Below are 13,198 nucleotides of genomic sequence, written 5' to 3'. Positions count from 1 at the left end.
ATGATTTAAATTTTGCCCCAGACCTAGTATTTTGTTACATTGAGTACCACAGATCACCATAGTAGGCAAAGGTTTTTGTAAGCCACACAAACAAAGCATGGGGATAGAACATTTTCACTATGCTAATCCTTATTAGTCTTCATAGTAGGGATTTTATATATTTTTGACAATTTTAATATCATACACTTTTATAATATTATTACATTACATCTGATAAATGCCCTGTGGGAAAGCCTATGAACAACACAATAGGTCTGAGATAGCTATAGTGGCAAGTCAATGAAAAAGGTTTTGGGCCGGATTGTTTATAAATATAGTTCTGATAAAGGCAGTAGGCCTGACACATTGGTTGTGAAAAGCATAGGTTAAAGTTAGTTGACATTCAAGGGTGGATTAGTATTACTCTATATTAAAGTTTACACATAAGTATTTTGCTACATCAAATCTCACAGATTACCTTTGTTGGGAAGGGGTTTGATTGTTGGTTACGCCCTTTGAGAAACCCTAGGAGTCGAAGATTTCCACTGTAATAATTCTAGCTAAAAACTCTTTGGAAGCGCTGGCAGACTTCACGGTTACTAGGATCTAAAAACTTTAAATTATACATCCATCCATATATATAAATAGATAGATGTATAGATGATCTTTGGATCAGCCTACACTGTGCTACCAGCCATGACCGTAAACTGCATAGGATAATGGTTCTGTCACGTCAATCATTGGCGCTCTTGCCCCGTGAATATCACCATGTTCGATCACATCTGCACATCCACTTGAAGATGAATGCACTTGAGTGCCAGTGGGGGTTAGCCAGCCCTTTAGTTTTCAATGTTCTCCTTTTATAATTCCTCTTTCATTTCTTTGCTTATCATCTTTTTAGTTTTATTTTTATTAAGAGAATACCACAAATCTCTAGGTAGTGTTAGTTGGTCACTTGCATGCCACTCATTTAATCTGTAGTGCACTGCATCCTAGGTGGCCATTCCCTCTAAACCAGGTGACGATTATAGAATGCTGTTGTCCATATTGCATCATTTTATTCCAAGATGGTCAACATGTTGGTTTTTAATATGGCTGCCACGCTGCAATAATAGACTATGGGGCACATGCATCAACATAAGGAATTCTGATTTTTAAGGAATCTCTATTTTGGAATCGCAATTCCTTATACATGTAGGAATCACAAAATTAATTGTGAATCCTACACACTACACACTAATTGCGGATTTCTATTAGGTAATGTCACTCCATTCATTCCTATGGGCCTAGTAATAAATGGGAATGCATTCACAAATTGCGTTTGCAATGCAATTGCAAGGGGGCCTAAGGCCCCCCAGATGCACCCACCCTTAAGGTAAGTGTGCACATGTGGTGCACATACATGCCCTAAGGATCATACGCGGCTGCTGAGCTATCTCAGCAGCAGACTCCTCAAGACCTGGCTCTTCGAACAGTAGCGAAGCTTTCCCCCTCAGCGCCTTGAGACCCTCACCGGTAAATAGCGCGCTCTGCAAATAGATTGATTGATTGATTGATTGATTGATAAGAAAAAGGAAAGCTCTGCCAAAAGGGCCATTGTTTATAAATAACTACTTGCCTTCTGTTTCTGTGGCTTAGTTATTTGGCCCCCTAAAGACTCATACTGTATGCAGGAGGGCAAAACTCTGCTATTAAAAAAAGAGCGAAAGAAGAGTAAGCACACAGTTATTCGATGCAACTATGATCCACAAAAATCTAAGCAATATTTTCAAATGCACTTATCTAATTGTTTTTTTGGCGCAACTCAAAAGACCTTTTTTCAGGTACGTCGTTAGCCAAGCCCATATGACTTTTCTTAAATAATAAGTATAATATTCTTAAATAAAGTGTTTTTCAGGCAAATGTCTTCATTCATTGGTTGGTTGTTGTGTCACTTCCATTTTGCTTATGCCCACTACAGCATACAGCATGGGGCTTTGGGTCAGCTTACTTTAGCCTCTGATTAGTGTCACTTTGAATGAATACATTTTGCTCTTTCACAATAAGCACATATATGCAAACAAGGTAGTTTCGGTCCCTTTACTGCCAATGTTGCCTGATTTGCTATTAGGACACATTTGAAGTGAGCAAATGCATCATTCCAGCTTTATCAGTTCCTGCCTCCTTCCAATGATGTACATTTTGTTTGAAGTGACCTACTGTTTTTTCACAGCATACCATATTTTGTTTCTGGATTCGGTTTCACCAATGGTTCTTTAGTAAATTTTGCACAGGTATAAAACCACACTGTATTGTGTTTCATTTGAAGTACACTTGTAGTTTTATTTAAACATAGGTGGGGTGTAATCTGGGCTATAGTATCCAATATTTTACAATGTGAACCCTTTTTATTTCCTTCTTTCTTTCATTGCTTTTTCTTTCATTATTTCCTTTCTTCTTCCCTACTTTCTATCCTTCTTTCCATATTTCTTTTTTGCCTTCTTTTTAACTATTTCTTCTTTTTCTCTCAATCTTTTCTTCTTTCATTCCTTCTTCCCTTCTCTTTTATGACTTAGCTTTTTTCATTTCTTTCCTTTTTCTCCTTCCTTTCTTTTTTGCCAATTTTTCCTTTTTCTTTGCTTCTTTCCTTTTATCTTTTTTGCCTCTTTCCTTCTTTCATGCTATCCCTTGTTTTTCTTTTGGCTTCTTTCCTTCTTTCTATCATTCCTTTTTGCTTTCCTTAATTTTTTCTTTCATTTTTCCGTCTTTCTTTCTTTTACCTCTTTCTTTCATTCTTAATTTTTTCCTACTTTTTCTGATCTGCCTTCTTTCATTCTTTCTTGCCTACTCTCCAGTTTTCTTTCCTTTTTCTTTTTTTGCCTTCTTTCTATCTTTTTTAGCTTCTTTCCTTTTCCCTTTCCTGTCTTTCTCTTTTGCCTTCTTTCCTTTTATGCATCTTTATTTCTTGCCTTTTTTCATTTCTTCCTTATTTCTGTCATTCTTTCTTCTTTCTTTTTGCTTTCTTTATTTCTTTCTTACTTGCTTTTTGCCTTTACTCCTATCCTCCTTTGTCATTTTTCCATCTTTCTTTTTTCCTTCCTTTTAATTCCTTCTTTCTTTCCTTTCACCTACTTTTTACCTTCTTTCATTTTTTCTTTTGTTCTTCCACCTTTGTGCCTTCTTCCCTCCATTCTTCTCTTTTGTTTTCCTTCCATCCCTTTTTGCCCCAGACCTTCTGTTTCTTTGCCTTCTTACTTTCATTTTGTATGCCTTCCTTTGTTTCCTGCCTTCCTTCCTTTTTTCTTCCTTTCCTTTCTTCCTTTCTTCCCTTTATCTTGTGTTCCTTCTCAAAGGTGAGACTAGCAGCCAATGCCAAACCTATGGCGTTTTTAGGTCTGTGTTAGCCAAGACGTTTTTATTTTACAAGAAGGATGTGTAACATAGTTTTCAGACAGAGTTCATCCATTATTATATGATTGTGTTAGTCACATTTTATTTCCACCCACACTGGCATGCATCAAGGGGCAATGTTAGCCCACTTCAGTCATTGACAGACTTTACTATGAGTTACAGCATGCTGCCCTTTAACATGGAGCACATCCATACACAAATAGTTCCCTTTAAAGTGCCAGGTGTACCATTCAAATATGTACTTGTTTGAGACCAGTAAAATACGTTTGCTTTTAGTTAATGTATTTCTTTAGATGTAATGAGGGCCCAACAGCTACCCAAACAAAGTTTTCCAAAAAACCATGACAAAAAAACAGTTGCCAATGCCAGGCTTTTTGGCTTTGCCAATGCTTGCTGTTTATTTTATGCTGAGGGCAACATTATACTACTGGATTGCACATTAGTCTGTAATCATTGGGCTATAGATTTGAGAAGACTTTTCTCCATTTTATTGCTGATGTATTCCTAAATATTGCTGTAATATTTACATATGTGTGTGTATATATATATATATATATATATATGTATATATATATATATATATATATTCACTGAAAAAAACATAGGTTTCACACCAGTTATAGTTAGGAATTAGCATTAAAAAAACCTATTAAATTCACTGAAAAAACCATAGGTTTCACACCAGTTATAGTTAGCTGGAAGTTTTACTGGCTTAAAACCAATGAAATTCCCACGTTATAGTTAGTTGGACTCACTATAACTTGCGCGTGCAATGCACTGCTGATGACGTCACATATTACATCACTCATGACATGGTCAGTGACATCACTCATGACATCACTCATGACACCATCCAGTGAATGTGTGTCTTTCTGAAAAATAAATATGTTTTATATATGTATATGTAAAAGTTGATGGAAGAATACATGTTTAAATAAGTGTTTACATGGATGTTTTTTTTTTTTTTAAATTGATTGGTTATTTATTTATTTTATTTATTTTGTGCATTTATATGGCGCAACAGCTACCCAGAGGGTTTCCCGGCGCCTTGGATTTAATTAAAAAGACTGAGACTTAAAGGAAGGAAGAACTACTGATCAAAAAGCCAAGATTTCACTCCACTACGAAATTTAAGGTAGTTCGATTCCAACCGCAAGTTAAGGGGAAGGGTGTTCCACAAAATAGGAGCCAGGTAGGAAAAAGAGCGTCCACTCATGCGTACTCGCTTAACTCTAGGAACGACAAATTTAGCTTGTGTCATGGATCGGAGAGCTCGAGATGGTGTATATTTCAAGGCCAATCTACACAAATAGGAGGGGGCCTAATTCGTACTGCTGGTTAACTGGCTTATTAAGTGTATCTTAGTGAATACATATATTAGTGAGTAATGTTTAAATATTTCAATATATGTATTAGTGTTTCACTTTGTGTATAAGTGGCTGCATGGGTTGGTGAGTAGGTACATGTGTATGTATATAGGTTATTAGATGTTTTTCTTAGTATCAGTATGAGTGTTTGTATGGTTTGGTGGAGGTATTACTTAGCACATAGATGCATGAATGACTGACTCTCTCTTTGTATGTGTTTTGAAGACAGCATATGTGCAGGACTGTATGGATGGATGATTGTGTATATGTGTATGTTACTGAGTGAATGAGTGTCACACTAGTTTCTTTATCAGTAACTACATATGTTTTAATCTAGTGTATGTGAATATTGATATATATAAGTGAGTATATCTGAGAGTAAGAGATTGTAAGAGTTCCTATTTAAATTAGTATGTGTTTCTATAAGTGATTGTTTAAGAGAGTAACTATGTGTAAGTTTCCTTAGAAGTAAAGTGGTAGTGTGTGTATAGCTGTATATGCAAATAAATGGATGTTCAATAGTTTATTTTCATGTGTGAGTATGTGTGTGAGTAACTTTTGGATGACTGTCAGTGTGTAACAGGATATATAGGTGTATCACTACATATGATGAGTGAGTATATGTATGAGTGACTATATAGAACTGTTGGTGAATGAGGGCATGTGTATATAGATGGTGGAATTATTGAATTGGTTGTTGTAACTGGTATGGGTATCTCCATTTTTTTGAAAATTTTAGTTTCTTTTTTTGAATATTTGTTTCAAGGATTACATTACAGTGAAAGGAACTCTGTCACTCTGTCACAAGGATGGTGTCATCAGTGATGTCATGAGTGATGTCACTGATCATGTCATGAGTGATGTAATATGTGACGTCATCAGCAGTGCATTGCACGCGCAAGTTATAGTGAGTCCAACTAACTATAACGTGGGAATTTCATTGGTTTTATGCCAGTAAAACTTCCAGCTAACTATAACTGGTGTGAAACCTATGGTTTTTTCAGTGAATTTAATAGGTTTTTTAATGCTAATTCCTAACTATAACTGGTGTGAAACCTATGTTTTTTTCAGTGAATTTCAATGTTTTTTTAATAGCAAATCTTTATAGGTATAAAAAGTAAAAAACATTTTAAACGAATTTTATATTGTATAATTATGTAATTTTTTTTTTTTTTTTTTTTTTTGTGCCCCGGGGCGCTCCCGGGGCGCGTACCGGTGAACGCACGGGTAAGCGCAATCTTACGGCGTGCCCCAGGGCGCGTACCGGTGAGCTTCCAGGGAGCGCTCTTCCCGCGAACGAAAACAACATTGTGACGTATCGCGTAGACGCGTGATGCCTCATATGACGTACAGCGTAATCGCACCCGGAAGCATGCGATCGCGTACGATCGCGCAATGTCTCGACGTGCTTACGCCACGCGCCCCGTGGCGCGTAGCGTAAGCGCGTCGGGTCATGTGATTTGAAAATAACGCTTTTCATTGGTGCAAATCAGTTTTGGTTTCCAAATGATTAAAGCCTGGATCATGTGACTTGAAAATAACACTTTTCATTGGTTCAGAACAGTTTTGTTTTCCAAATGATGAAAGCCCCACCTTTTTTCCTTATTCTGATTTTGTCCTTTGACTGAGGAAGACCTGTTTGGAGTTCTATCTGTACTCTTTACTTGTATAACATGGCTACAGTAGCAGCAACAGCTGGAGCATCTGCCCCACCACCACCACCACCACCATCTAAAAGACCACCAGAAGATTACATTGGTGGTCAAGAGGAAGAGGAGGAGGATGATGAAGAGGAGGCACAGACAAGGCAGTTCCTGCCTGAAGATAAACAGCCCTACAAACCGAAAGACCACTTTATATGGGAGTTCTATAAAATCCCAAGGGGTTTTAAGAAAGTCAACACTGCAAAGGTGACTTGTTTAATTTGTGGTGCTGAACTGTCTAGGGGGAACCCTAACAAAAAGTATTCCTTCGGGAATCATACCATGATGCATCCAAACAATTATTCTAATGCAGAGTTAAGGGACCTCTGCAGTAAGCTACCCCCATCAACGTCTACATCCTCAACATCAAAACAACACACTCCATCGGGTTTGGGGCAAGAGACACATTGGCTACTATCCAACCTAAGTTTGCCGATTACAAAATCGTATGCAAATATTGTAACAAGACACTTTGCTATGGTGAGCAAAGTATCGAACTTATCATGGTTGCTGGTGATAACCATAAGTGTCCAAGAAAACCCTAATTTTTCCAGATTTTTTTTTGCTCCAGTTGAGCCATTTACAATTCCCTGTTTTTTGTTTCTCCCCATAAAAAATACAAAGAAAATATAAAAGTGTTCAGAAAAGCCAAAAAAAGTACAAAATGTTCAAAAAAACATAACAAAAATATAAAACAACAAAAAGAAGAAAAAAAACAGTTCTTTTTAGAACTACCTTTACTTTATAAAAATAAATCTATATTTTTAAAGAATCTCTGTCAAATTTTTTTCTACAGGGTACGCGTACCGGTACGTGCACCGGGGCGCGTACCGGGGAGCGCACCAAAAAAAAAAGAAAAAAAAATTAATGAAGGAGTTAGCATGAGGGAAGAACACAAAGAGAGTAATATTAAGAGAAAGAGAGCTAGAGGGAGAAACACAGAGGGATTGTTTATTACATAGTAAAAAACAGAGAAGGTGTAATAGGGTGAAAGTGAGAAAAGGCAAATGAATAAGGAAGCGAAAGAAGGGAAGAGAGAGGATGAAGACTAAAGTAGACATAGTGAGAGAATGTGAGTGGGTGTTGAAAGACAAAGAAAGGACAGTAAAAAATGGGGAATGAAGAGTAGTGACGGATCCAGGATAAATGAACAACGGTGAGAGAGGGTAAGGAAAGAGCAGTGAGTATAAGTAAAGAGGGGTGAAAGAGGGTGAAAAATTGAATTAGGATAACACATGGGGAGTGATAAAGAGAAAGGACAGAGACAGTAAAGGAAAGACTGTCTGAATGGGTCTGAGTGACACAGCAAAGAAAGGTAAGTAATGCAGTATGTGTGACTTATAGGGAGTCAGTGGGTGTAGGTCGGGGTGTGGGTTTGTAAGGTGTGTCTGTGGGTGTGGGTGTGTGGGGTATTTCGGTGTGAGTGGAGGTGAGGATTTGTGAGATATGTGTGAGAGGTGTATGGGTGTGGGGGGTATGTGTGTGGGATGTATGTGTGTGTATGGAATGTGTGTGTGTGTGAGAGTAGTGTATGTGGGGGAGGTGAGTGTATGTATGAGGTGTGTGTGTGGGGAGTGTATGTGGGGTGTATGTCAGAGGTGTGTGTATGTGTTGGGAGGGGGATGAGGTGTGTGTGTAGGAGTGAAGTAAATAATTAAGAAAAACAGAATGAGTGGAGAAGCAAAGGAAGGGAACAGAGGGTAAGTGAAATAAAGAATAGGGACTGAAAGAAGTTGAATATGAGAGAGGAAATAGGGAAAGGGGAGTAAACATGGAGAATAAGAATAAGTGAGGGAAGCAGAGTAAAGAAACAGGAGTGAGGTTGGTTGAGAAAATATTAGTGAGCTTAAAGCAAAGGGTGATGACAAACTACATTTTTGTAGTGATACTTACCATATAATAAATGTAACTGTAATTACATTTTTCACTACACTTTGTATCTGTGAAAGAGAGAAGAACAAATAAGTTATATTTAGTCAAATATGTATTTTAAATTAAAAGATACAAATGAAGAGGTTAAAAATCATAACAGTGTATTTAGAAATAAAGTAATAGTGAAGGACATAGAAAGGGAAATAAAGTAAGTTGGAATGAAAAAAAGAGAGAAAAAGAAATAGAAGGAGAGCAAATTACTAAGAGTAAGGCATATAGATTCACTGACAGAGAGGAAGAGAAGAACAGAGAAATGAACTGAAGGTAAGAAAGATACTAAAACAATGTGAGTTAGTAAAACTAAGTCAGGAAACAGTAGTAAGTAAAAAGATAATGACAGAGATGGAAAAGAGTCTAAGTAAGAATGCATTTAGAAGAATGAGGAATTGAAGATAACTGAGAGTAAGTGAAGAACAGTCATAGAGTGAAGGGATGAAGCGAGAGAGAATAATATACAATGATTGAGGGAAATGGAGTGAGGAAGTTAGTAAAGAGACACACTAAGAGAAATACTGAGTGAGGTGGAGTACAATGAGTGAGCAAAGGAAATGAGTAAGGGAGCAAAAAAAGAAAACAGAGGAGAAAACGACTAAAACAGTGGTAATGAGAGAAACTAATTTGGTGACGAAAGTAAAGAGAAGGACATTGAAAGAAAGGAAATGAGGGATACTAATGGAACCAGAGTAAAAGAAATAGGATGAAGAACGATGACAGAGGAGCAGTGAAGTTGTTGTAAAAGAAATGATGGAAGGTAGATAAACACAATTGAACATAACACAAGGAGAGTGAGGCACTGAGGACATAGAGGTAGTGAACGAAAAATAGGGTGAAGAGGTCAAAAGAAAAGAGCAAACAAAGATAAGCGAGGGGGAGTGGGTGATTTATAGTGATAGAGTGCGACAATACTGCTGAGTGAGTAAAGAGGAATTACTAAAAGAGCAAAGTAAGAAAATACAGAAAAGGGAAGTAAAGCAGAGAGACTGAAAGCTGAAAAGTTATGCAAGGGAGAGAGGGGATGCAGACAGTTGAAATGAGAATGAGGGGTTGTGAAAGAAGTGGAGAAAAAGAACGGGGTTGAAAGAGAGTGAAAGAAAGACATTATAAGTGAGTAAAAAGAGCTTAAAGAGGGTGGAAAAAGAAAAGTGAGTGTGAGACAATGGGAATATAATTTAAATTACAGAATAAAAACTATAGATTAACTTGTACAACATGTTGCATAGTTTATTTTTGCTGTTCTCAGAATATATTGAATTTCACTTAAAAAAGTGAGTTCAAACTACTCATCATATTACAGCGGGGAAAAAAAACACAATCACAAAGATTGTGTTTTAAAAAAAAACATCCAAAGTTACAAATAACAAATATACACTAATCTTTGATTTACTTACTTTTCCTTTAGGCCAAATAGTATATCATGAAGGTCCGCTTCTCGTTGGAAAGTACTCTGCTGTTTACTAAAAATTCCATTTCATCGACTTTCTAGAAGAAAAGCTCCAAAAACATCTGAAATATTTTCATTATTTTCATACACTCCTTTTTTTCACTCATGACTCTTTGCTCATTCCTTAACTTTTCCTCTAGGCCAAATAATGTTAGATGTATGAGCATACTTTCAAATTAATTTAAAGAAACTCTGAAATTACCGTTTTTAAATAGCAAACTAACCTTTATTAACTGCTCCCGTCTTCATACGCCAATTACCTTTACTTAAATTTCGGTTCTAAAAACACTAGATATGAATTTTTTAAGTCAAAAGGCAAACGTTGTTTAAAAGTCAAATGAGTATCGTTACAAAGGGTCCAACCTTTGCAACTTTTTAAATAGCATGTGTAATGCCCTGATGTTGTTGAAGGACCGTCATGATAAATAATAGCTACAGTTTCAAATGTTCTTCCTGAAATTGATAACTGAGAAGCCACAAAATTTTTAATAGAAGTTGTCAATTTCGTTACATCAGGTCTACATCGTTGGAACATTAAAATGACATAGTGACCATAACTTTGTAGAAATAATGTGGACAGCATTGCAGACTTACATTGGGTACACACCATACTGTGATCAGCTGCTTTAACTAGATTATTGAAAGACACTGATTTGCAGTCTGGTAAAGTCAAATATATAAATCTTTCAGTGTCTATTCTAGTAGTACTTGATGAAGTACAGTTATCACCTTAAGAAAGGTTAAAAAGATTGTTTATATCTACTCCTTCATCTTCCAATACATCAAACATATACATTAAAAATAAATTCCTGACAATCCTGCTGAATTATCTGTGAAAATTGATTTTGACCAGAACATATGTCTAGAAGATTTCTAATTTCTGAAACACTTTCTATTTTTGCTCTATCACTGCTACAATTCTCTAACACAGAAATCAATAAACAGCACAATGTTTGATCCCGATTTTCGACAATCTGTTTTTGTAAATTTTGAAGAAAAAAAACAACATTAACTACTACATTAACATAGCAGTTGACACCAGAACTGTTTTCAAACTGAAATCCAACAACATCTTCAACAGAATCCTTTTTCTTTCTCTTTACAATTACACTTTTATCTACTTTTTGCCTTTTTGCTAGTACCTCACTGCAATTAATCTCATTTCTTCTTAACCTATTGTATTCTTTAACACAATCTAGATCAGCACAAATCTTTGTTTCATCACACTCAATCAAGTACAATCCTAATAACGTTCTGACTCGTGATAATGCCACATATGCCATACCCTCTTTAAACACAGAACTTCCAATGTTCACCAAAGCACTAGCTACACTTAAACCTTGAGATTTATGAATTGTCACTGCATATGCCAAACAAACAGGAAACTGTTTTCGGCAAACATATAAGTCTTTCACAAGCAAATATCTAGCTGAACAACGACAAATGTGTTCTATTTCGTCAATGCCATCAAATTTAATTTTTAAAATTTCAATTCCATCTCTATTTTTGTAATTCACAAAACCAACAACATGACCCATTGCTCCATTTACCAGACCTCTTTCAACATTTAAATTCCTTCTCAAAATGATACGACAATTTAAACACACATTCAGAGTCTTTTCAAGACCAGCAGTTTTAGATATAGTCTTCTCCAATGAATCCAATTTTGATTTCAAATTTTCTGACAAAATAATTGTTGCTCTCATCTATTTTATCTATCGCTTCCAGTTTCACTATCTCTTCATTTTCGAACTTCAACATTTTGTTGTTAAACATGGAACATTCTTTCAGAGTAGGCATCCAACATATGCCAGATTTCTTCTCGTTAATTTTCTTAAAAATATTCTCTGGAAGAATGTTTTCATTTGGGTACAAATTAGAAATTAATCGTCCATGTAAAGCTTCTTTCCCATGCTGACTTATTTTTCCAATTCTTACATCTTGTAGAATATTTTTATAATCTTCATCCTTTGCCTGCCGCATATTTTGGAGTAGTTCTGCATATTTGAAATTTAACCATATATTAACGTTTCCAATGCTTCCTAGGCACTTCCTGGTATCTTCATGCGTGACCATTTTAAACACTGGTTGACCTTTCACTGGAGTCAACTGCAGTAGATCTCCAAAAACGATAATGTGTTTTCCTGCAAATAAGAAATCATAATCTGTTCTAAGAATTTCTTGCATTCTCAAATGCACAAAAGCAAGCATTACATTTGAGACCATGCTTACTTCATCAATGATAAGAAGTTTCATTTTCTTCAGGATTCTCGAAACTTCACAACACGCATCTCCAGATAGCTTGTGGTATTGCAATTTGTTATCATGCTCCACTGGCAGCATCAGTAAACGATGTAAAGTAATCCCTTTAATATTATGTGCTGCCAGCCCAGTTGGAGCGGTAACAACACAAGACAGCGGTGATTCAGTTCTTTTCTGCAGATAAGTTGCAATTGCTTTAATCAGAAAACTTTTTCCAGTTCCCGCTTCTCCACTCACGTACAATCGGACAGGCTTAAATGATGTACATGAGCACTCTTTCTTCTCATGACTGAATCCATGTTCAACCTCTTCTGTGACTTTGTCATATATCTGTTTCTGCTCAAGGTTTAATTGTTTCACCAAATCTTCTAAATTAATTACATCCTCTTGAGCTTGCTCCATAGCTCTTTCCACCTCATCCATGGCAGTGGCACCTCCTAGTGGATCCTGACTCAATGAAGCAGAACTCTGACTGTCTTGAGAACTGTCTCTCGCAATCTCTGCAGCAATTGTTGCTTCTTGCTCTATTTCTTCATTCAACATTTGCAGATAATTTGGAAAAACAGGACATTCTATTGTATCCTTGGTTGCATTAAAAGAGTCTTCATAACAGAGAAAATCTCCAAGTAGTTCCTCTTCTTTACGCCATGGTTTAAAGAGTTGCAAAAGAGCCAAATAGTAAAATTCTCTTTTATCTGGATTTTCACAACTCAATTTTCGATGATTAATCAAATGACCTTTTTTCTGTTTCACTAAACATCCTTCACATCCAATGACAGCATATATTCCATTATTGATATCTTCTCTGATGTTCCTCTTATAAATATATATTTGCAGAACTTCATAGAGACAAGCGTTCTCAAGGTGAGGACTTCTGTTTGGATAGTATGTATCCAACATGTTTGTCTTCAAAATATCTGTGCTTTCTGGTTCTTTCTCTGCCAAATACTCTATCTCTTGTACAGATTTCAGAACTCGGTTTCGTGTTGCAGCAAGACCTAGACTTATCCAAATGATGGTTCTAGATTTGGCATAGAGACTTGCTGATGACAATCGATCAGAACATTCATATGCTCCAATTTCTCGATGCGACAACATCTTCAGACTGTAACTATATAATTTCT

The sequence above is a fragment of the Lissotriton helveticus genome, chromosome 5_1 (genome assembly GCF_964261635.1).
Source record: "Lissotriton helveticus chromosome 5_1, aLisHel1.1, whole genome shotgun sequence".
Lineage (NCBI taxonomy): Eukaryota > Metazoa > Chordata > Amphibia > Caudata > Salamandridae > Lissotriton > Lissotriton helveticus.
Note: the sequence above shows the minus strand (reverse complement) of the source record.